Raw genomic sequence first — 12078 nt, forward strand, 5'->3', positions numbered from 1 at the left:
GCACTCGTGTTTGTTTCTTTAACCATAATTAAAAAAAAACCCCAACAAACTAATACAGTTTTAAGAAATTGCAAGAGCTTGAATCAAGCCATAAATAACATAAAATCTTGGATTTAAGTTTTCACTTCAGAAATGGTGATATCTCCCACATCAACAGCCACCTCAGACTCCAAGCACACCCCAGAAGAAGTGGGAAGAGTTCAGGGTAAAGGGAAGCCCAGCAGATTTCAAACTGACATTATGACTTTTAACAATGAAGGATGTATTTTACAGCCATGAAAACTGCCAAAATAAAACCTTCTGTTGCTATAAATAATGCAACTCAATTTTGTTGGGTTTTCTTTTTTTTTTATTTTCAGCCAGATCTCTCATGGCTGCTGCTGGTTACCTTCTGCAGTAAGAGCTGGTGTGCCTCAGCTCTGCTGTGGCCCTCGCTGTCCCAAGGAACCAAGCCCAGGCATCAAACTGCTGATAGCTCCTGTACGGAGCTGCTGCCCGCCCCGTGCCCTGGCTGCTCCGGTACCTGTCCTTGGCTGTGCTCCAGCCCGTGGCTGGCCAAGAACCATGACACAGCTTTGTTTTCCCAGCAGCTTCTGCTGCTGCTTGGTTTGCTCAACTCCTGGCATGCTGGGCAGCACTTTCATAGTCCGTCAGCCTAGGTACTCACTTAGTAACTGGTGTGCTGCGGATCTGCGGAACCCACGGGCTGGAGTCGGAGGGCTTGTCTGCAGTGTCCGGCACTGCAATGCCTAAATGGAGGGACAAATGTAGGGACCTGGCCCTGATGGTGACTCAGAGATCTGAACTACACAGTCAGTGGAGAAGGCAGGATATGATCATAAGCTTGTAATGGAGGTGATGCACAATGACTCTTTAGAGGAGGCAAGAGTGGAGATGAAAGTGCTCCTCTCTGGAGGCAACCTGCACCAGTGGAGCATTGGGCACAGATGCCTCTTCTTATCCTCCTCCACCCCACCACCAGCATCCTGACAGCACAGGAGGCAGAGCCAACAGTGGGTCCAGCCTCACCGTGCTTCTGAGCTGGGTGTTGGAGTCTCTTTCTTGGCAGTCAGGGCTTTGAGGAGACCACTGCTAAATGCAACTCTGCACCCCAGCACAGAGGGGCCAACTGATTTAGGTGCCTCCCTAAATCCCCAATGGATCTACGTATAAAGGCCATTTCTGGACATCTTCCTCTCCCTCCTCCTTCTCTTTCATGCCTTGTTGAGGCACAGGGAGGGAAAAGGAAGATTTTGAGTTTGGGGATCATTCCTATTTCATCCTCTTATTCTTTCTATGGGTTAACTGGGTCCCACCCACTCACAGAGAAAAAGGAGAACCTCCCCTGCATGTTGGTGATCCTTGCTAATCTTAATATTTTGACAGGAGTCCCACGGAGTGCAGAAACAACAGTGCTGGCTGCAGCTCCTGCCACTGACTCATCCTGCAGGAAGAAATGTCGTGGGGCCCAAACTAGAGAAAGCTTTCTGTTCTGCTCATCTACCTGGCACAACCCCAATGACAGTATGAAGGTCACATCCTAGGGCTGCAGGAGCTTTTGGGCCCATCCTGACAGCCAGGAACAGCCTTGGCTGTCCTGACCTCTAGCAGAGATGGTTCCAGTTGGGCTTGAAGCCATTCTTGCATCCCTCTACCTGTCTCCCCTTGCTCAGACTGACCTGCATGGTGTGTCTGAATTTGGCAGGAGGTACAACACATACCCCCTTCTTACAGGTCCTTGTACAACAGCCCCGAGCAGAACAGAACCACCCCCCTCCCCTTCCACCTGGAAATGCTTTTGTTTGAAGCTACTAAGCCACAGGGCTCAGGGACAGGTTTGAGTTATTTCTGTAACGAGTCACAGTGAGCCAGCTGAGCTTCATTAACAGGACAAGCGCGTGCCCTCAGCTGGAGGCTAATGCAACGCGGCCTGACTCAGTTTAACGTTCTTTCACTGCGGCTGAGCTTGGTGGCATCACCTGGTGCTGCTGCAGCTCTCCAGACCTGCCCTGGCTCAGCTGACACAGCAGGGCTAAGGTAACCCTGTCTGAGGCCAGTGGTGAACCACCAACCATGGCCTTATGAAAGCCCATTAGACTAATGCACTATAAGAAATATTTTCCACCTTCTGTAATGAAGGTGTGAAAAAAAAAAAAATCAGTCTTTGTTGCTAGGAATGGTTGAACCAGTTTGGATAAGTAAGATCTGACCAAAGTGGTCTTTCTAAATGCAGCTTGAATCTATTTGCTTGCTCGAACTCTGCTTACTGCAGGTTTACAGTATTGGAATCAGATTTGTAAGTTAAATGCTGGGTTTACTGTTCACCCTAAGTTCAGGTTTTTGGCAGGGGTTTTAATGTCTGGGTGTCCCCTGCATTTCTCAGGCAGCCCAAGAACCTGTCCTCGCAAGTGGGTAGCACACAGCACTGCACGTGCTGTAAGAGCAGAACTTGATTTTTAAAGCTGTGAGTATAGTGCCCTTATTATTCCTTATTCCTTTGCCTTCGGGTCTGAATGGCTTCATTTGTGATCCCCCTTGGCAGACACACACGTTAGGATACTGCTGCCTGTGCTGCCATTTAATAGCTCAGTCTGACAAGATCTTCTGGATCTGAATTTATCATCGTTTCCATGTAGGACCTGATCCCCATTCTTAATTTTGCCATCCCGATTTCAGTGAGACTTTGTTTATTTAGATGTGGAAACGAGGCCTGTGCCATACAGAGGTAACTTAGTGCATCCAGCCACCAGAAGGCAAGGTTAGAAATGAAATGCCTGTGCCAGGGCCAGGCGGTGATGCTCCGTCCTGCGTTAATGAGCAGCTGTACCTGGCAGATCTCTGAAACCACAGGTACTACTCACCGGGGTGACTACTAGTAACCACTCACATTATGACAAAAGCCACAGACAAACATAATTAGGTGGCTATTATATTTGGACTACAAGCTCTGTCAGCATACAGCATTTGGGAAAATGGGCCTCTGATCCCTGATGCAACATAAAAAAACAACAAGGATTACAGCTGGCTTTGAACATGCAGAACTGTGCTATTCAAAACCATTAGCATCTGAAACAACTGGTCCCCATTGATAGCACTTCCTTAAAGAAAAGCTTAGCAAGGCTGCCTGTCCTCCCTCAATAGATCCCAGGCAGCAGAATTACTTATTGCTGTCAGAGAAGGGTGGCAGGTGAGTGACAAGGTCATTAAGGGAGCAGAGCCAGGGACTTCGCCTGCCTTTGCACTGAGTTTACCCCAGTCAGCTTGTAACTCAATACAGGACCTCAGTATTTATGGCTCAGGGTGAGATAAACCACATTTCTAAAAACAAAAACAAGTCTTTGGAGGCTGCAAAAAGAGAGAGAAGAGGAGCAGCTTGCTTGTTTTGCCTTTTGCAAAGAACAATTGAGCCCCAGCTTCTGCAGATACGTGTTTGCCTTTCCATGTGTTTGCCTTTACTTCTGAAAGCAGCAGGAACGCGTACAGGGGGAAGGTAAACACGGCTGGAAGTCTTCACAGTAAACCAAGCCTCCACTTTAGCTCTTACTGCGGCACCTTTCAGGCCAGATCCGCTGCTGGCAATGGAAACCAGACCAATTTGCAGCACTTAAGTACTCACATTTTTGCTGTATTTTTGCTTTATTTCAGATAAATCTTTGCAGTTCTCAGAGAATATTGTCTTGGATAACTACTGCTGGGAAGCAAATGATTTTTTTAAAACAGAAATATTTTCAGTGCCCATCAGTTCTGCCAGAGCTGGGGCGTTAGAAGAATGACACCTCATGTTGTCCAGCTGCGGCAACAAGCAAATATATTTTATAATGACAGCTTATGCAAACCACTCAAGTTCTAGCCCAGTGCTGAAGGAGCAAAGCCAGGCTTCCCAAAAGAATCCTCCAAGCAAACAAATCCCCTCGTCCAGCCCCAGCTGTCAAAACAGGTCACCTATCAGTCTGGCATATGTTACGATGCCATCAAATGATGACTCAGTGCAAATTCTTTACTGAAAATGCATACACCTGCAAGCTTTTATTTCTTCTCAGAAAGTATTAATTCACACAGCAATCAGTCCAATGTTAGTGTCAAACCAACAGGAATTTTTTAATAATAAATAAATCATTTGCTGATGTAATTTTTTTTCCTTCACACTGTGCTTTGCATGCTACGGTGCACCTTAGCACATTGTCACAACAACCACTATTTCTGAGCAAGCTATTCTAGGGACAAAGATACAAGCATCACCTGCAAGTAAAAGAAGAATAAGGAAGTGGCAGAACTATAGTTCTGCTTAACAACAGTGAGTGTTTTATGGCTTATTGGAAAAAAAACCCCAAAAACCAAAACCAAAAAGCAAACCACAAAAGCTCCCAAGACTATGTTAGCGTGTTAGGTTACAAACTGCTATAGGAATAAATATTTGCATAGACATAGCAAACTGACAGATTGAAAATGAAAAGTAAGTTCAAAACATGCATATTTGCATTACCTTTTTGTTCTGAAATAAAAGGGTAATAATACTGTTGAAATGGTCCTTGATTAAGTCTTAATTCAGAAAATCCTTGCTGGTATTCATCTCCCTGCTTTGCCTGGATGTTTCGATCAACTGCAGGACAGCTTTGAAATGCTCTCACTTTGAAGCCTGGAGTTTATTTCTGGATCACCCCATGATCAGCAAATACAAGCCAAAATATAAGTTGTTCTGAATCTCAGATTTCCTGTTTGAAGATGCACGGCAGAAACTTTTGCCCATCCTAAAGTTCTTCTTTGTTGCATTATCTGAAGAACTTCACTTCATCAAGCATCCTGTAGCTAAATGACACAAAGTTGACCTTTCTATTACGTCATTATTTATTGTCCCTGACAAGTAGACCATATATGGACATGTTTCTGGAACCTAAAGAGAAAAAAAGAAAAATTGCCTTATAATTTTGAAGTAAAAAATGTTGTCCTGGAGAGTTTTATTTACTTGGGGAGCAGGGAGCTCAATTTACTTTTCTTTAAGCTGCTGCTTGTTAAACAAAACAGGCAAACATTACGTGGGTATTTATTGAAGTTTTAAAGTGGTTCGTATATTTTTAAAGCTGCAAGTTTGAGACTTCGGGATTCCAAAAGATGACAAAAGCAGATGTGAAACTGTTCCAAGTAGTATTTTTAAGAGCTTACTACTGGAAAAGAACTGCTGTCGTACCACGTAAATGTGAACGGCAGACCCTCTCTCAGACTCCTTGAGGCCATAAATGTGACAGGGTAGCCATCTTCCCCACATCTGGCAGAGGGCAAGCTGGCCGAGGGAGAGAGAGCTCTGACCCAGGGATGAGCTAGAAGAAAACAGTCAGACACATACAGGAGAATTGTCACTGATGGATTAGCCAGGACATGAGGATAATACTCAGTTTGGGCAGGTTTCTATGTATTTGTCCAGCTAATACAACGAATAAAGTGAAACAGTATAATACAGTATCGAAATGATGCCTATACTTTTTCCTTCAGCTCCTGCTTCACTGATTCCCATGGCAAAACATTGCATAAAAGAGAATCAAGCCTAGATTGCAATGGGTCTGGTTTCCTTTCCGAGTTCCTTGTCGAGCCTCAGGCTAGCTGTACTCACCCTGTCAGTGCATAAACACCCCTGCCTAAGGCTTTACAAGAGCAATCTTAAAAGGGACAAATTTAGCAAGACCATAACATCCACTAATAGGTGATCCCTCCCAACTTACTTTTAGAGTCTTTCATGACCAGCATCATTCCCTCTCCATGCTTGCTCCTCAATCCGACTTGCTGCAGCATGACGGGATGGCCACTGACACGTCCACCTTCTCTGCTGCCCGCAAAACCATCTGCACCTCATAAATAGTGCTAGGGCTGTTGTTTTGTCCAAAGTTAAGGACATTCAGCAGTTACTGTGGCAGGCAAAGAAGTCCTGGATGTCGTCACCAAGAGGGTGTGAAACTCTTAGCCCCCGAAAACATGTCAGCCAACCCTCTGTGACTTTTAAACAACACCCAGCACTTTTTTTCCCTGATATTACTTTAAGATTGCAACCAACCTTGGCTTAAACCCAAGAGTGAGTATCTCCCACATTTAACACTTCTGCTTGCCTTTCGGCAGTCTCTCATGGGATCCACACCCTTGGCACTCTGATGGCCAGCTTGATGTCCCACTGAACTCAAGGAAAAATGCCGATATCATGATGCAGATTCATGTTTGGCAGAGGATAGGGTGCCTACGTCTTCCAGGATGGACTTTTTGATTATAAAAAAGATATTGGGGCGCAAGGTCTCATCAGCTATGAATGTTGCAGGCGGCTCCCAATGCCATTCACACCAAGTGACTGCAGTTCCCTTCCCTCTCACGTACCTGGGTTTCCTTGCAAAGCCCCACGCACCCCTTCAATGTATTTGGAGCTCCTATGAATTCTGCTGCACCATTTTCCAGTAAGAGTGCAGGACTGCTTCAGAAGATCTATTTTCAGATACCACTAACTCTCTCTTTTGTCTTGAGTAAATCATTTAACTCCTCTGTGTCTCATTTTCTGCATTAGTGAAGTGGAAATAATTAAACACATTAACTTTAGAGAAAAGTCCAAAATTCCTTGCAGATGGAAAGCCAAGACTACTTATATGGATAGAGATTGCCAAATAAGACCTTATTTAATTAGTGTCTTTGAAATACTTTGGTATCCTCAGAGGAAGACCTTATAGAAGTTTGAAATATTAATTACAGAAATATTACTACACAGGAATGAAATCATACATTTGGGGGTTGATTTTTTTCCCAATAAAATTATGTGGTGGCTTTATTACAACACATCCAAAGCATAATAATAACAATCATTAAGATTTACTAGCATTGCATCAGATTTGTTAATATTTCTCCTGGGGCTCGCACAGTTATGGATCTGCATTTTCAGCTTAACCCCAAGACATTCCAAGAGATTACAAAATGTCACCTGCAAAAATAAATAGATAAATTCACACCATTTCTGGGACAGAGTTCAAACGCAGACACTGCATATTAGATCTGTTTGCTTTCTCTTTAAATATAAAATGATGGAAATAGCCAACTCATGCTGATGGGGGAGTCAGCTAGGGTCTTACAAACAGGACACCATAAAAGAGATTTGAACCTGAGAGAAGACAAAGAAGGATGACCACATGAAAATCACAAATGGAAAAATAAACGGCAAGATTTGCTTTATTCTTCATGTTCCCTCAAAATAGCCAGCAGAAGTCACGTTAGGAAAGCACATTTCCTTAACTTTGGGGTTTGTTCAGAGTCTCTTAAGTAGCCCTTCAGCTCCACTAAGTGCTTTTCTGTTTTAAGACAAGACTGAATCAGGTAGCTGAGGCTGATGAAAAAACAAATTCATTTGTGCATCCTGGGAGACCGATGAGCTTGTTACAGACTCATTCTGCGTGCAGAGCTGCCACAGATGTGCCATCACGTGATGAAATGCAGGTCAGAATGGACATTAGCACAAACTGTATTCTTGTCCATAGCCTACAACTACCAGTGATGAGTAACTCTACTGCACCCAAACACTTGGCTCATGGGTGGTTATTCTGAAAAGAAGAAAATACTGATGAGTTGTGACAGTAACAGTCCCTGGACAGAAAATCCTCATAATACTTTGCCACAGAACAGCATACTGCTTTGTGCACCAATTACCTGGAACTGTTCCCTTGTTACTTATATCTTGTCTGAACTTTTTACTGTAGAAAGACAGCAAGAGGTTTTGGCTGGCATATTTCACTGAGAGCATAGACCTAGGGCACACATCTCTGTACCTTTTGCAATCATACTCCAGTGAGCAGAGCTTTGCATTCAGCGCTGCCGTGCTGTGCTTCCATGAGACACTCCCAAAGATTAAATGCAAACACCAGAACCAGAAGCAATCCTCCTGTGCCTCCTGCTATACAACTCGTGTTCGAATAACAAGAAGATAGAAACTCCCACAGGGGAAGATGGTTTCAATTTCCTTTGCAAGAACTAATGACTGCTTTGGCCCCAGTACCCTGAGAGGCGAGGAGCCAGAGGCACTTGTATGGGAAAAGGTGCGGGATGTCACACATGCCTGGGGTAGGGAATACAATATACATTACTTCTTGCTGACTCTGCTGCCTAAATGCTTCAGTGCTGCACAGAAGTAGGTGTTTTGAGATCACTCTACTCAGAACATAATTCCCCTTTCTGGAGCAATTTATCCCACACTAATGGTTCCTGACTCCACCTCCCCCCCCCCACCCCCCGCCCTGAGTCAGGGTGGACTTCAACTCAGTGTGCAACTTCCACCTCTGTGCAGCGGCTCCTCACAGAAAATTTTTACCTTTCAGATACAAACAAAATGGAGTCCTCACTCCTCTGGAATGATGACATGAGTGCAAAGGGGAACACCCAGCATCCAGGGTCCTAAGCCCCATTTCAGGTATCTGATGACTCAGCCCAGACCTGCCCTGCCAGTGAGCTTCGGAAGAGCGTGTAGCTACTGCAGCTACTGCCTCTCTGCAAATGTCATCATAAGGTCACATCCACTGACTCAAACTGAAAGAGGAATCAGTCAGAGGGAACATGAAATGCTAATACGAAGTGAACACAACCCAAAGACTATATAAACAAATACATGTTCCTTGGAGAAAGAGGGAAAGCATAAACATTATCTTTTAGTTACTCTTTGCTGGGCAAATATAATTTATCTTATGTTATAATGTATGTTAGTAAGAATTCTAATGAAAGACTTGTCTTTTTCTTGACCTTTAAAAAATCCACAAAATTCAGAGATGTTGCTGCAACCCCATTGCTCCAAGGCTCTTGCAGGGGAGCAGGAGGGTGAGAATGGCAACAAGAGACACAAGCTGCTGTGAAGAGCAAATGTCCTGGGAAAAACCAACTCCAAAACGGCAATGATGGAAACGTGAAATTGACTTTGATGGGAAACAACCTTTCCACAGGTTTTTTAAAGCAGTCTTTGGAAATGAACAATGGGTGTTTACCTCTCCATTCGATCCCTTAGGCTGGTTTATGAAAAAAGTCTCTTTTGATGCATTTTTCTGGTATCCTCTAATTCCTTTAAGACTAGATTTGTTTCTAACTGTTCTGCCTGCTGTAGGCAGTAAGACCTGTTGCATTGCTCTCCTTCCCTTCCTTCAGTGACATGAGAACAACAGGCTTTCCAGATACGGATCTGTCTTTTGTTACTATTGCCACAGATAAACAGTCCCTGAAAACCAAAAGATGCCTCTGCCTAAATTCAGCAGCTTGCAGAAATGTCCATAACTTTGAGCACAATGAAGCTCAAAGAATTACAACTTTCTATATGCTTGGAGTTAAACTATGGCTAGCAGGTGCTATCAGGGTCGCAAGGCAGAGCCCCACAGTCCCAGGGAGAAGTGGGTGGTTTTGGTTCCTGAGAGATGGGCTCCAGCCTGGCTTGGGATGAATGCTGAAGGTGGCTTCTGCCCATGCCAACTGGAAGTGGGTTTGCTGCCATGAGGCTCAGACACTCAAAGTAGGGGGACAAGCTGCCATCCACATGGACTCCTGCCATGCTATGCTGGCCTGCTCCCCCTGATGAGATGGCCAAGCCTCGGACATCACTGGTTGTGGTGCAGTCAAGAACAGCAAAAGAACCAGAATAGCCTGTGCTAAAGAACATTGCACATCATCTCTGTTTACCCAGTGCTGTTTTGGTTTTGTGGTCAAATTCATATGTAATAAATACAATATCCGAAGCCCTGATAAAATGAACTTTCCTTTTATACCGCCACTGAGAAAGCTTCAGTGTCCTGCACTGAACACTTTGAGCATGCATGAGAGAGGAACGGAGGTTTATACCTCCTTTAAGTTCAAATCACAATGCAACAGGTTTGTTTTGCTGGGCTGACATTTAATTATTTGCCCTACATCTCTCAGGTTAAATGTAGATCTAAATTTAGGACAAGTGTCTGGACAGAATGTCATATGACACCAGCGTATATCTGTTGCACAACATGCCATACGAACATGTAACGTTCAGCTCGGTTAAAAATAACCATACACTTACCTAATTCAGCAGGATTCTGGACTCTATCTACTAAGCTGGTAAGCGGACAGCGCAATAATAAGAGTCACAAGTATACTGAGGGAAGAGACATCACTAAAAGCAAGAAGACAGGAAAAAAAGATCTTTCCCTGTATTTCTTCCCTCTTTGTATCAGGTGGTAATTACTGTCCCATAATAATTTATGTATGACCATCTAGATTATCTTAAAAAAGGACTTGCATAGGTAAATTAGAGTGGAATTATGAAAAGAATTATAGAGGTTTTTCCCACCGAAGTGAGATCTCTCTGATTCCTCAAGAGCAGAGTTAAATGGCTGTTAAAACTCCCACCCTAAGCCTAGAAGAGGACAGATTCTTTCACAGTTAAGAAGTAGCTTGCTCCAGACATGGTTTCCTCAGCTCCAACAGGTCTGGATGACACCAGTCAGCACGGCTGAGGCAGGGAGACCCAGATCTCCAAACTAAGCATCATTAGCTTCCTGAGCTGTGTTTGGAGATCATAGCTCCGGGGAAAACCTGAGCACAGGAAAAAACCCCAACCTGTTATACAAGTGTCAAAACCACAAAGTGAGATCGAAAATCTGTTTAACACCTTTACAGATAAGATGAGAATAAGTACAGATGAAATAAAGAGCTGAACTTCAGCCAAGCTGCCTTGATGTTACTGAGAGCTGTAACAATAAACAGGATGTATTTTTTCCATTTGAGCTGCTGCTGTGCTTCTGTCCTTTGGCATTTTTTTAGGCCCACCTTGCTGATAAGGAAAGGTTAGGGTGTTTTCACCAGGCCTTGGATGGTGGGGCTGTCAGCGCTCCAGCCACGTGCGGGTGATGGCCATCAATGCTGAGCTGTCCTCTGATGCGAGGAGCTGGCAGCCTCCATGGCTCCTTCCTGCGGAAGCGTCCTCATAGGTCCTCAGCTGGTGCACAAGGTCCCTGTCCACCCGTGTCCTTGGAGCTGCAGCGTGACAGAGGGAGGGTCACTGGGATGAGACAGAAAATACTGAATGCTGCTGGTGATCAGGGGCCAACAGCTGTGATGTGCAAATCAGCTTGTCATCAGGGTGCGCTGAGAGCACCAAGGCAGTGTGCAGTGCTGCTGAGCAAGCACTGGGGAAGTGTGAGGAACTGATGCTCCTGTGGCAGCTGAGCAAAGAGAGGATTTTGTTTTGAGGCATTAGAAATGGGATACAAACAGCTCCCCGGGTCACTAAGCTAAAGCTGGTCCAGCCCAAATGGAGGGGGCTGATATCTGACAGTCGCCCGGGAGCTGATGGGAGCACATGCAGGCTCGGTCTGGGTGCGGGGGCAGGATGATCGACCACATCATACTGCCTGGTCTCCTCAGCCAAAAACCACTCACCCTCAGGTGGGACAGTCTTTTGGTACCAGAGCGAGGTATGGTACCATGACAGTGTAGAGAAATCTATATATCCGCTTTGTGCCTGCTCTCCAGATACCAAAGCACTTTGCTGTGAGGGCATGCCAGCCCAACGCCTTTCAAAAGTGCTTCAGTCATGTGCACCATTTTTTCCTTCAATGAGTGATTTCCTTTTGACCCGAGATTGTGAGACAAGTTGAGACATCTTAGCTACTCACACTATATATGACTGTAGGTGGGTGCATGCAGAGTGTCAAAGATATTTTTATTGAAATGCTGCAAAGACTGAGTCATTTCTTGGTTGGCATGTTCTGTTTTTCATGAAAATGGTTTTGCTTTCTCTGCTACAACTGCACATCATGTCTGTCGTGTTAGTTGTGGTCACAGTTATATATCATGGATTAATCTCTGATTTAATCTTATTTTCTGTTGTTCAATACCTAAAAATCTATCAAGCCAATAGTCAGCTTAAATAGACCCCATAGGCTGACTCTGACAGTGGTGGTTTAGGAGCATTTGCAGGAAACTTCTGGCAGGATAAATTGTTCCCCTCAGAGACGTCCTGCAAAATCATGACTGGTTTAAATCTTCAAAACTTGGCACTTTGCAACCTTTCCAAATATTTTTCTGATTATTTACTTCTCAACAGTCCCATTTTCATTT

The 12078-nt window shown here is 44.4% G+C and overlaps 1 protein-coding gene across 2 annotated transcripts in view; it reads right to left on the bottom strand.

The window, feature by feature from the left end:
- ASB2 (ankyrin repeat and SOCS box containing 2) overlaps window positions 1-10918 on the bottom strand; it is a 39668-nt gene extending 28750 nt beyond the window's left edge. The window contains exons 1-2 of one of the 2 annotated variants that reach the window (XM_054828443.1): window positions 10786-10918; window positions 4484-4891 (exon numbers count right to left, since the gene is read on the bottom strand). The gene's annotated coding sequence lies outside the window, so the exon portion shown is untranslated. The remainder of the gene's footprint in view (window positions 1-4483; window positions 4892-10785) is intronic. The other variant, XM_054828442.1, reaches the window with a different exon arrangement.
- Between the last annotated feature and the right edge of the window lie 1160 nt (window positions 10919-12078).

The sequence above is a fragment of the Grus americana genome, chromosome 5 (genome assembly GCF_028858705.1).
Source record: "Grus americana isolate bGruAme1 chromosome 5, bGruAme1.mat, whole genome shotgun sequence".
NCBI classification, from domain to species: Eukaryota; Metazoa; Chordata; class Aves; order Gruiformes; family Gruidae; genus Grus; species Grus americana.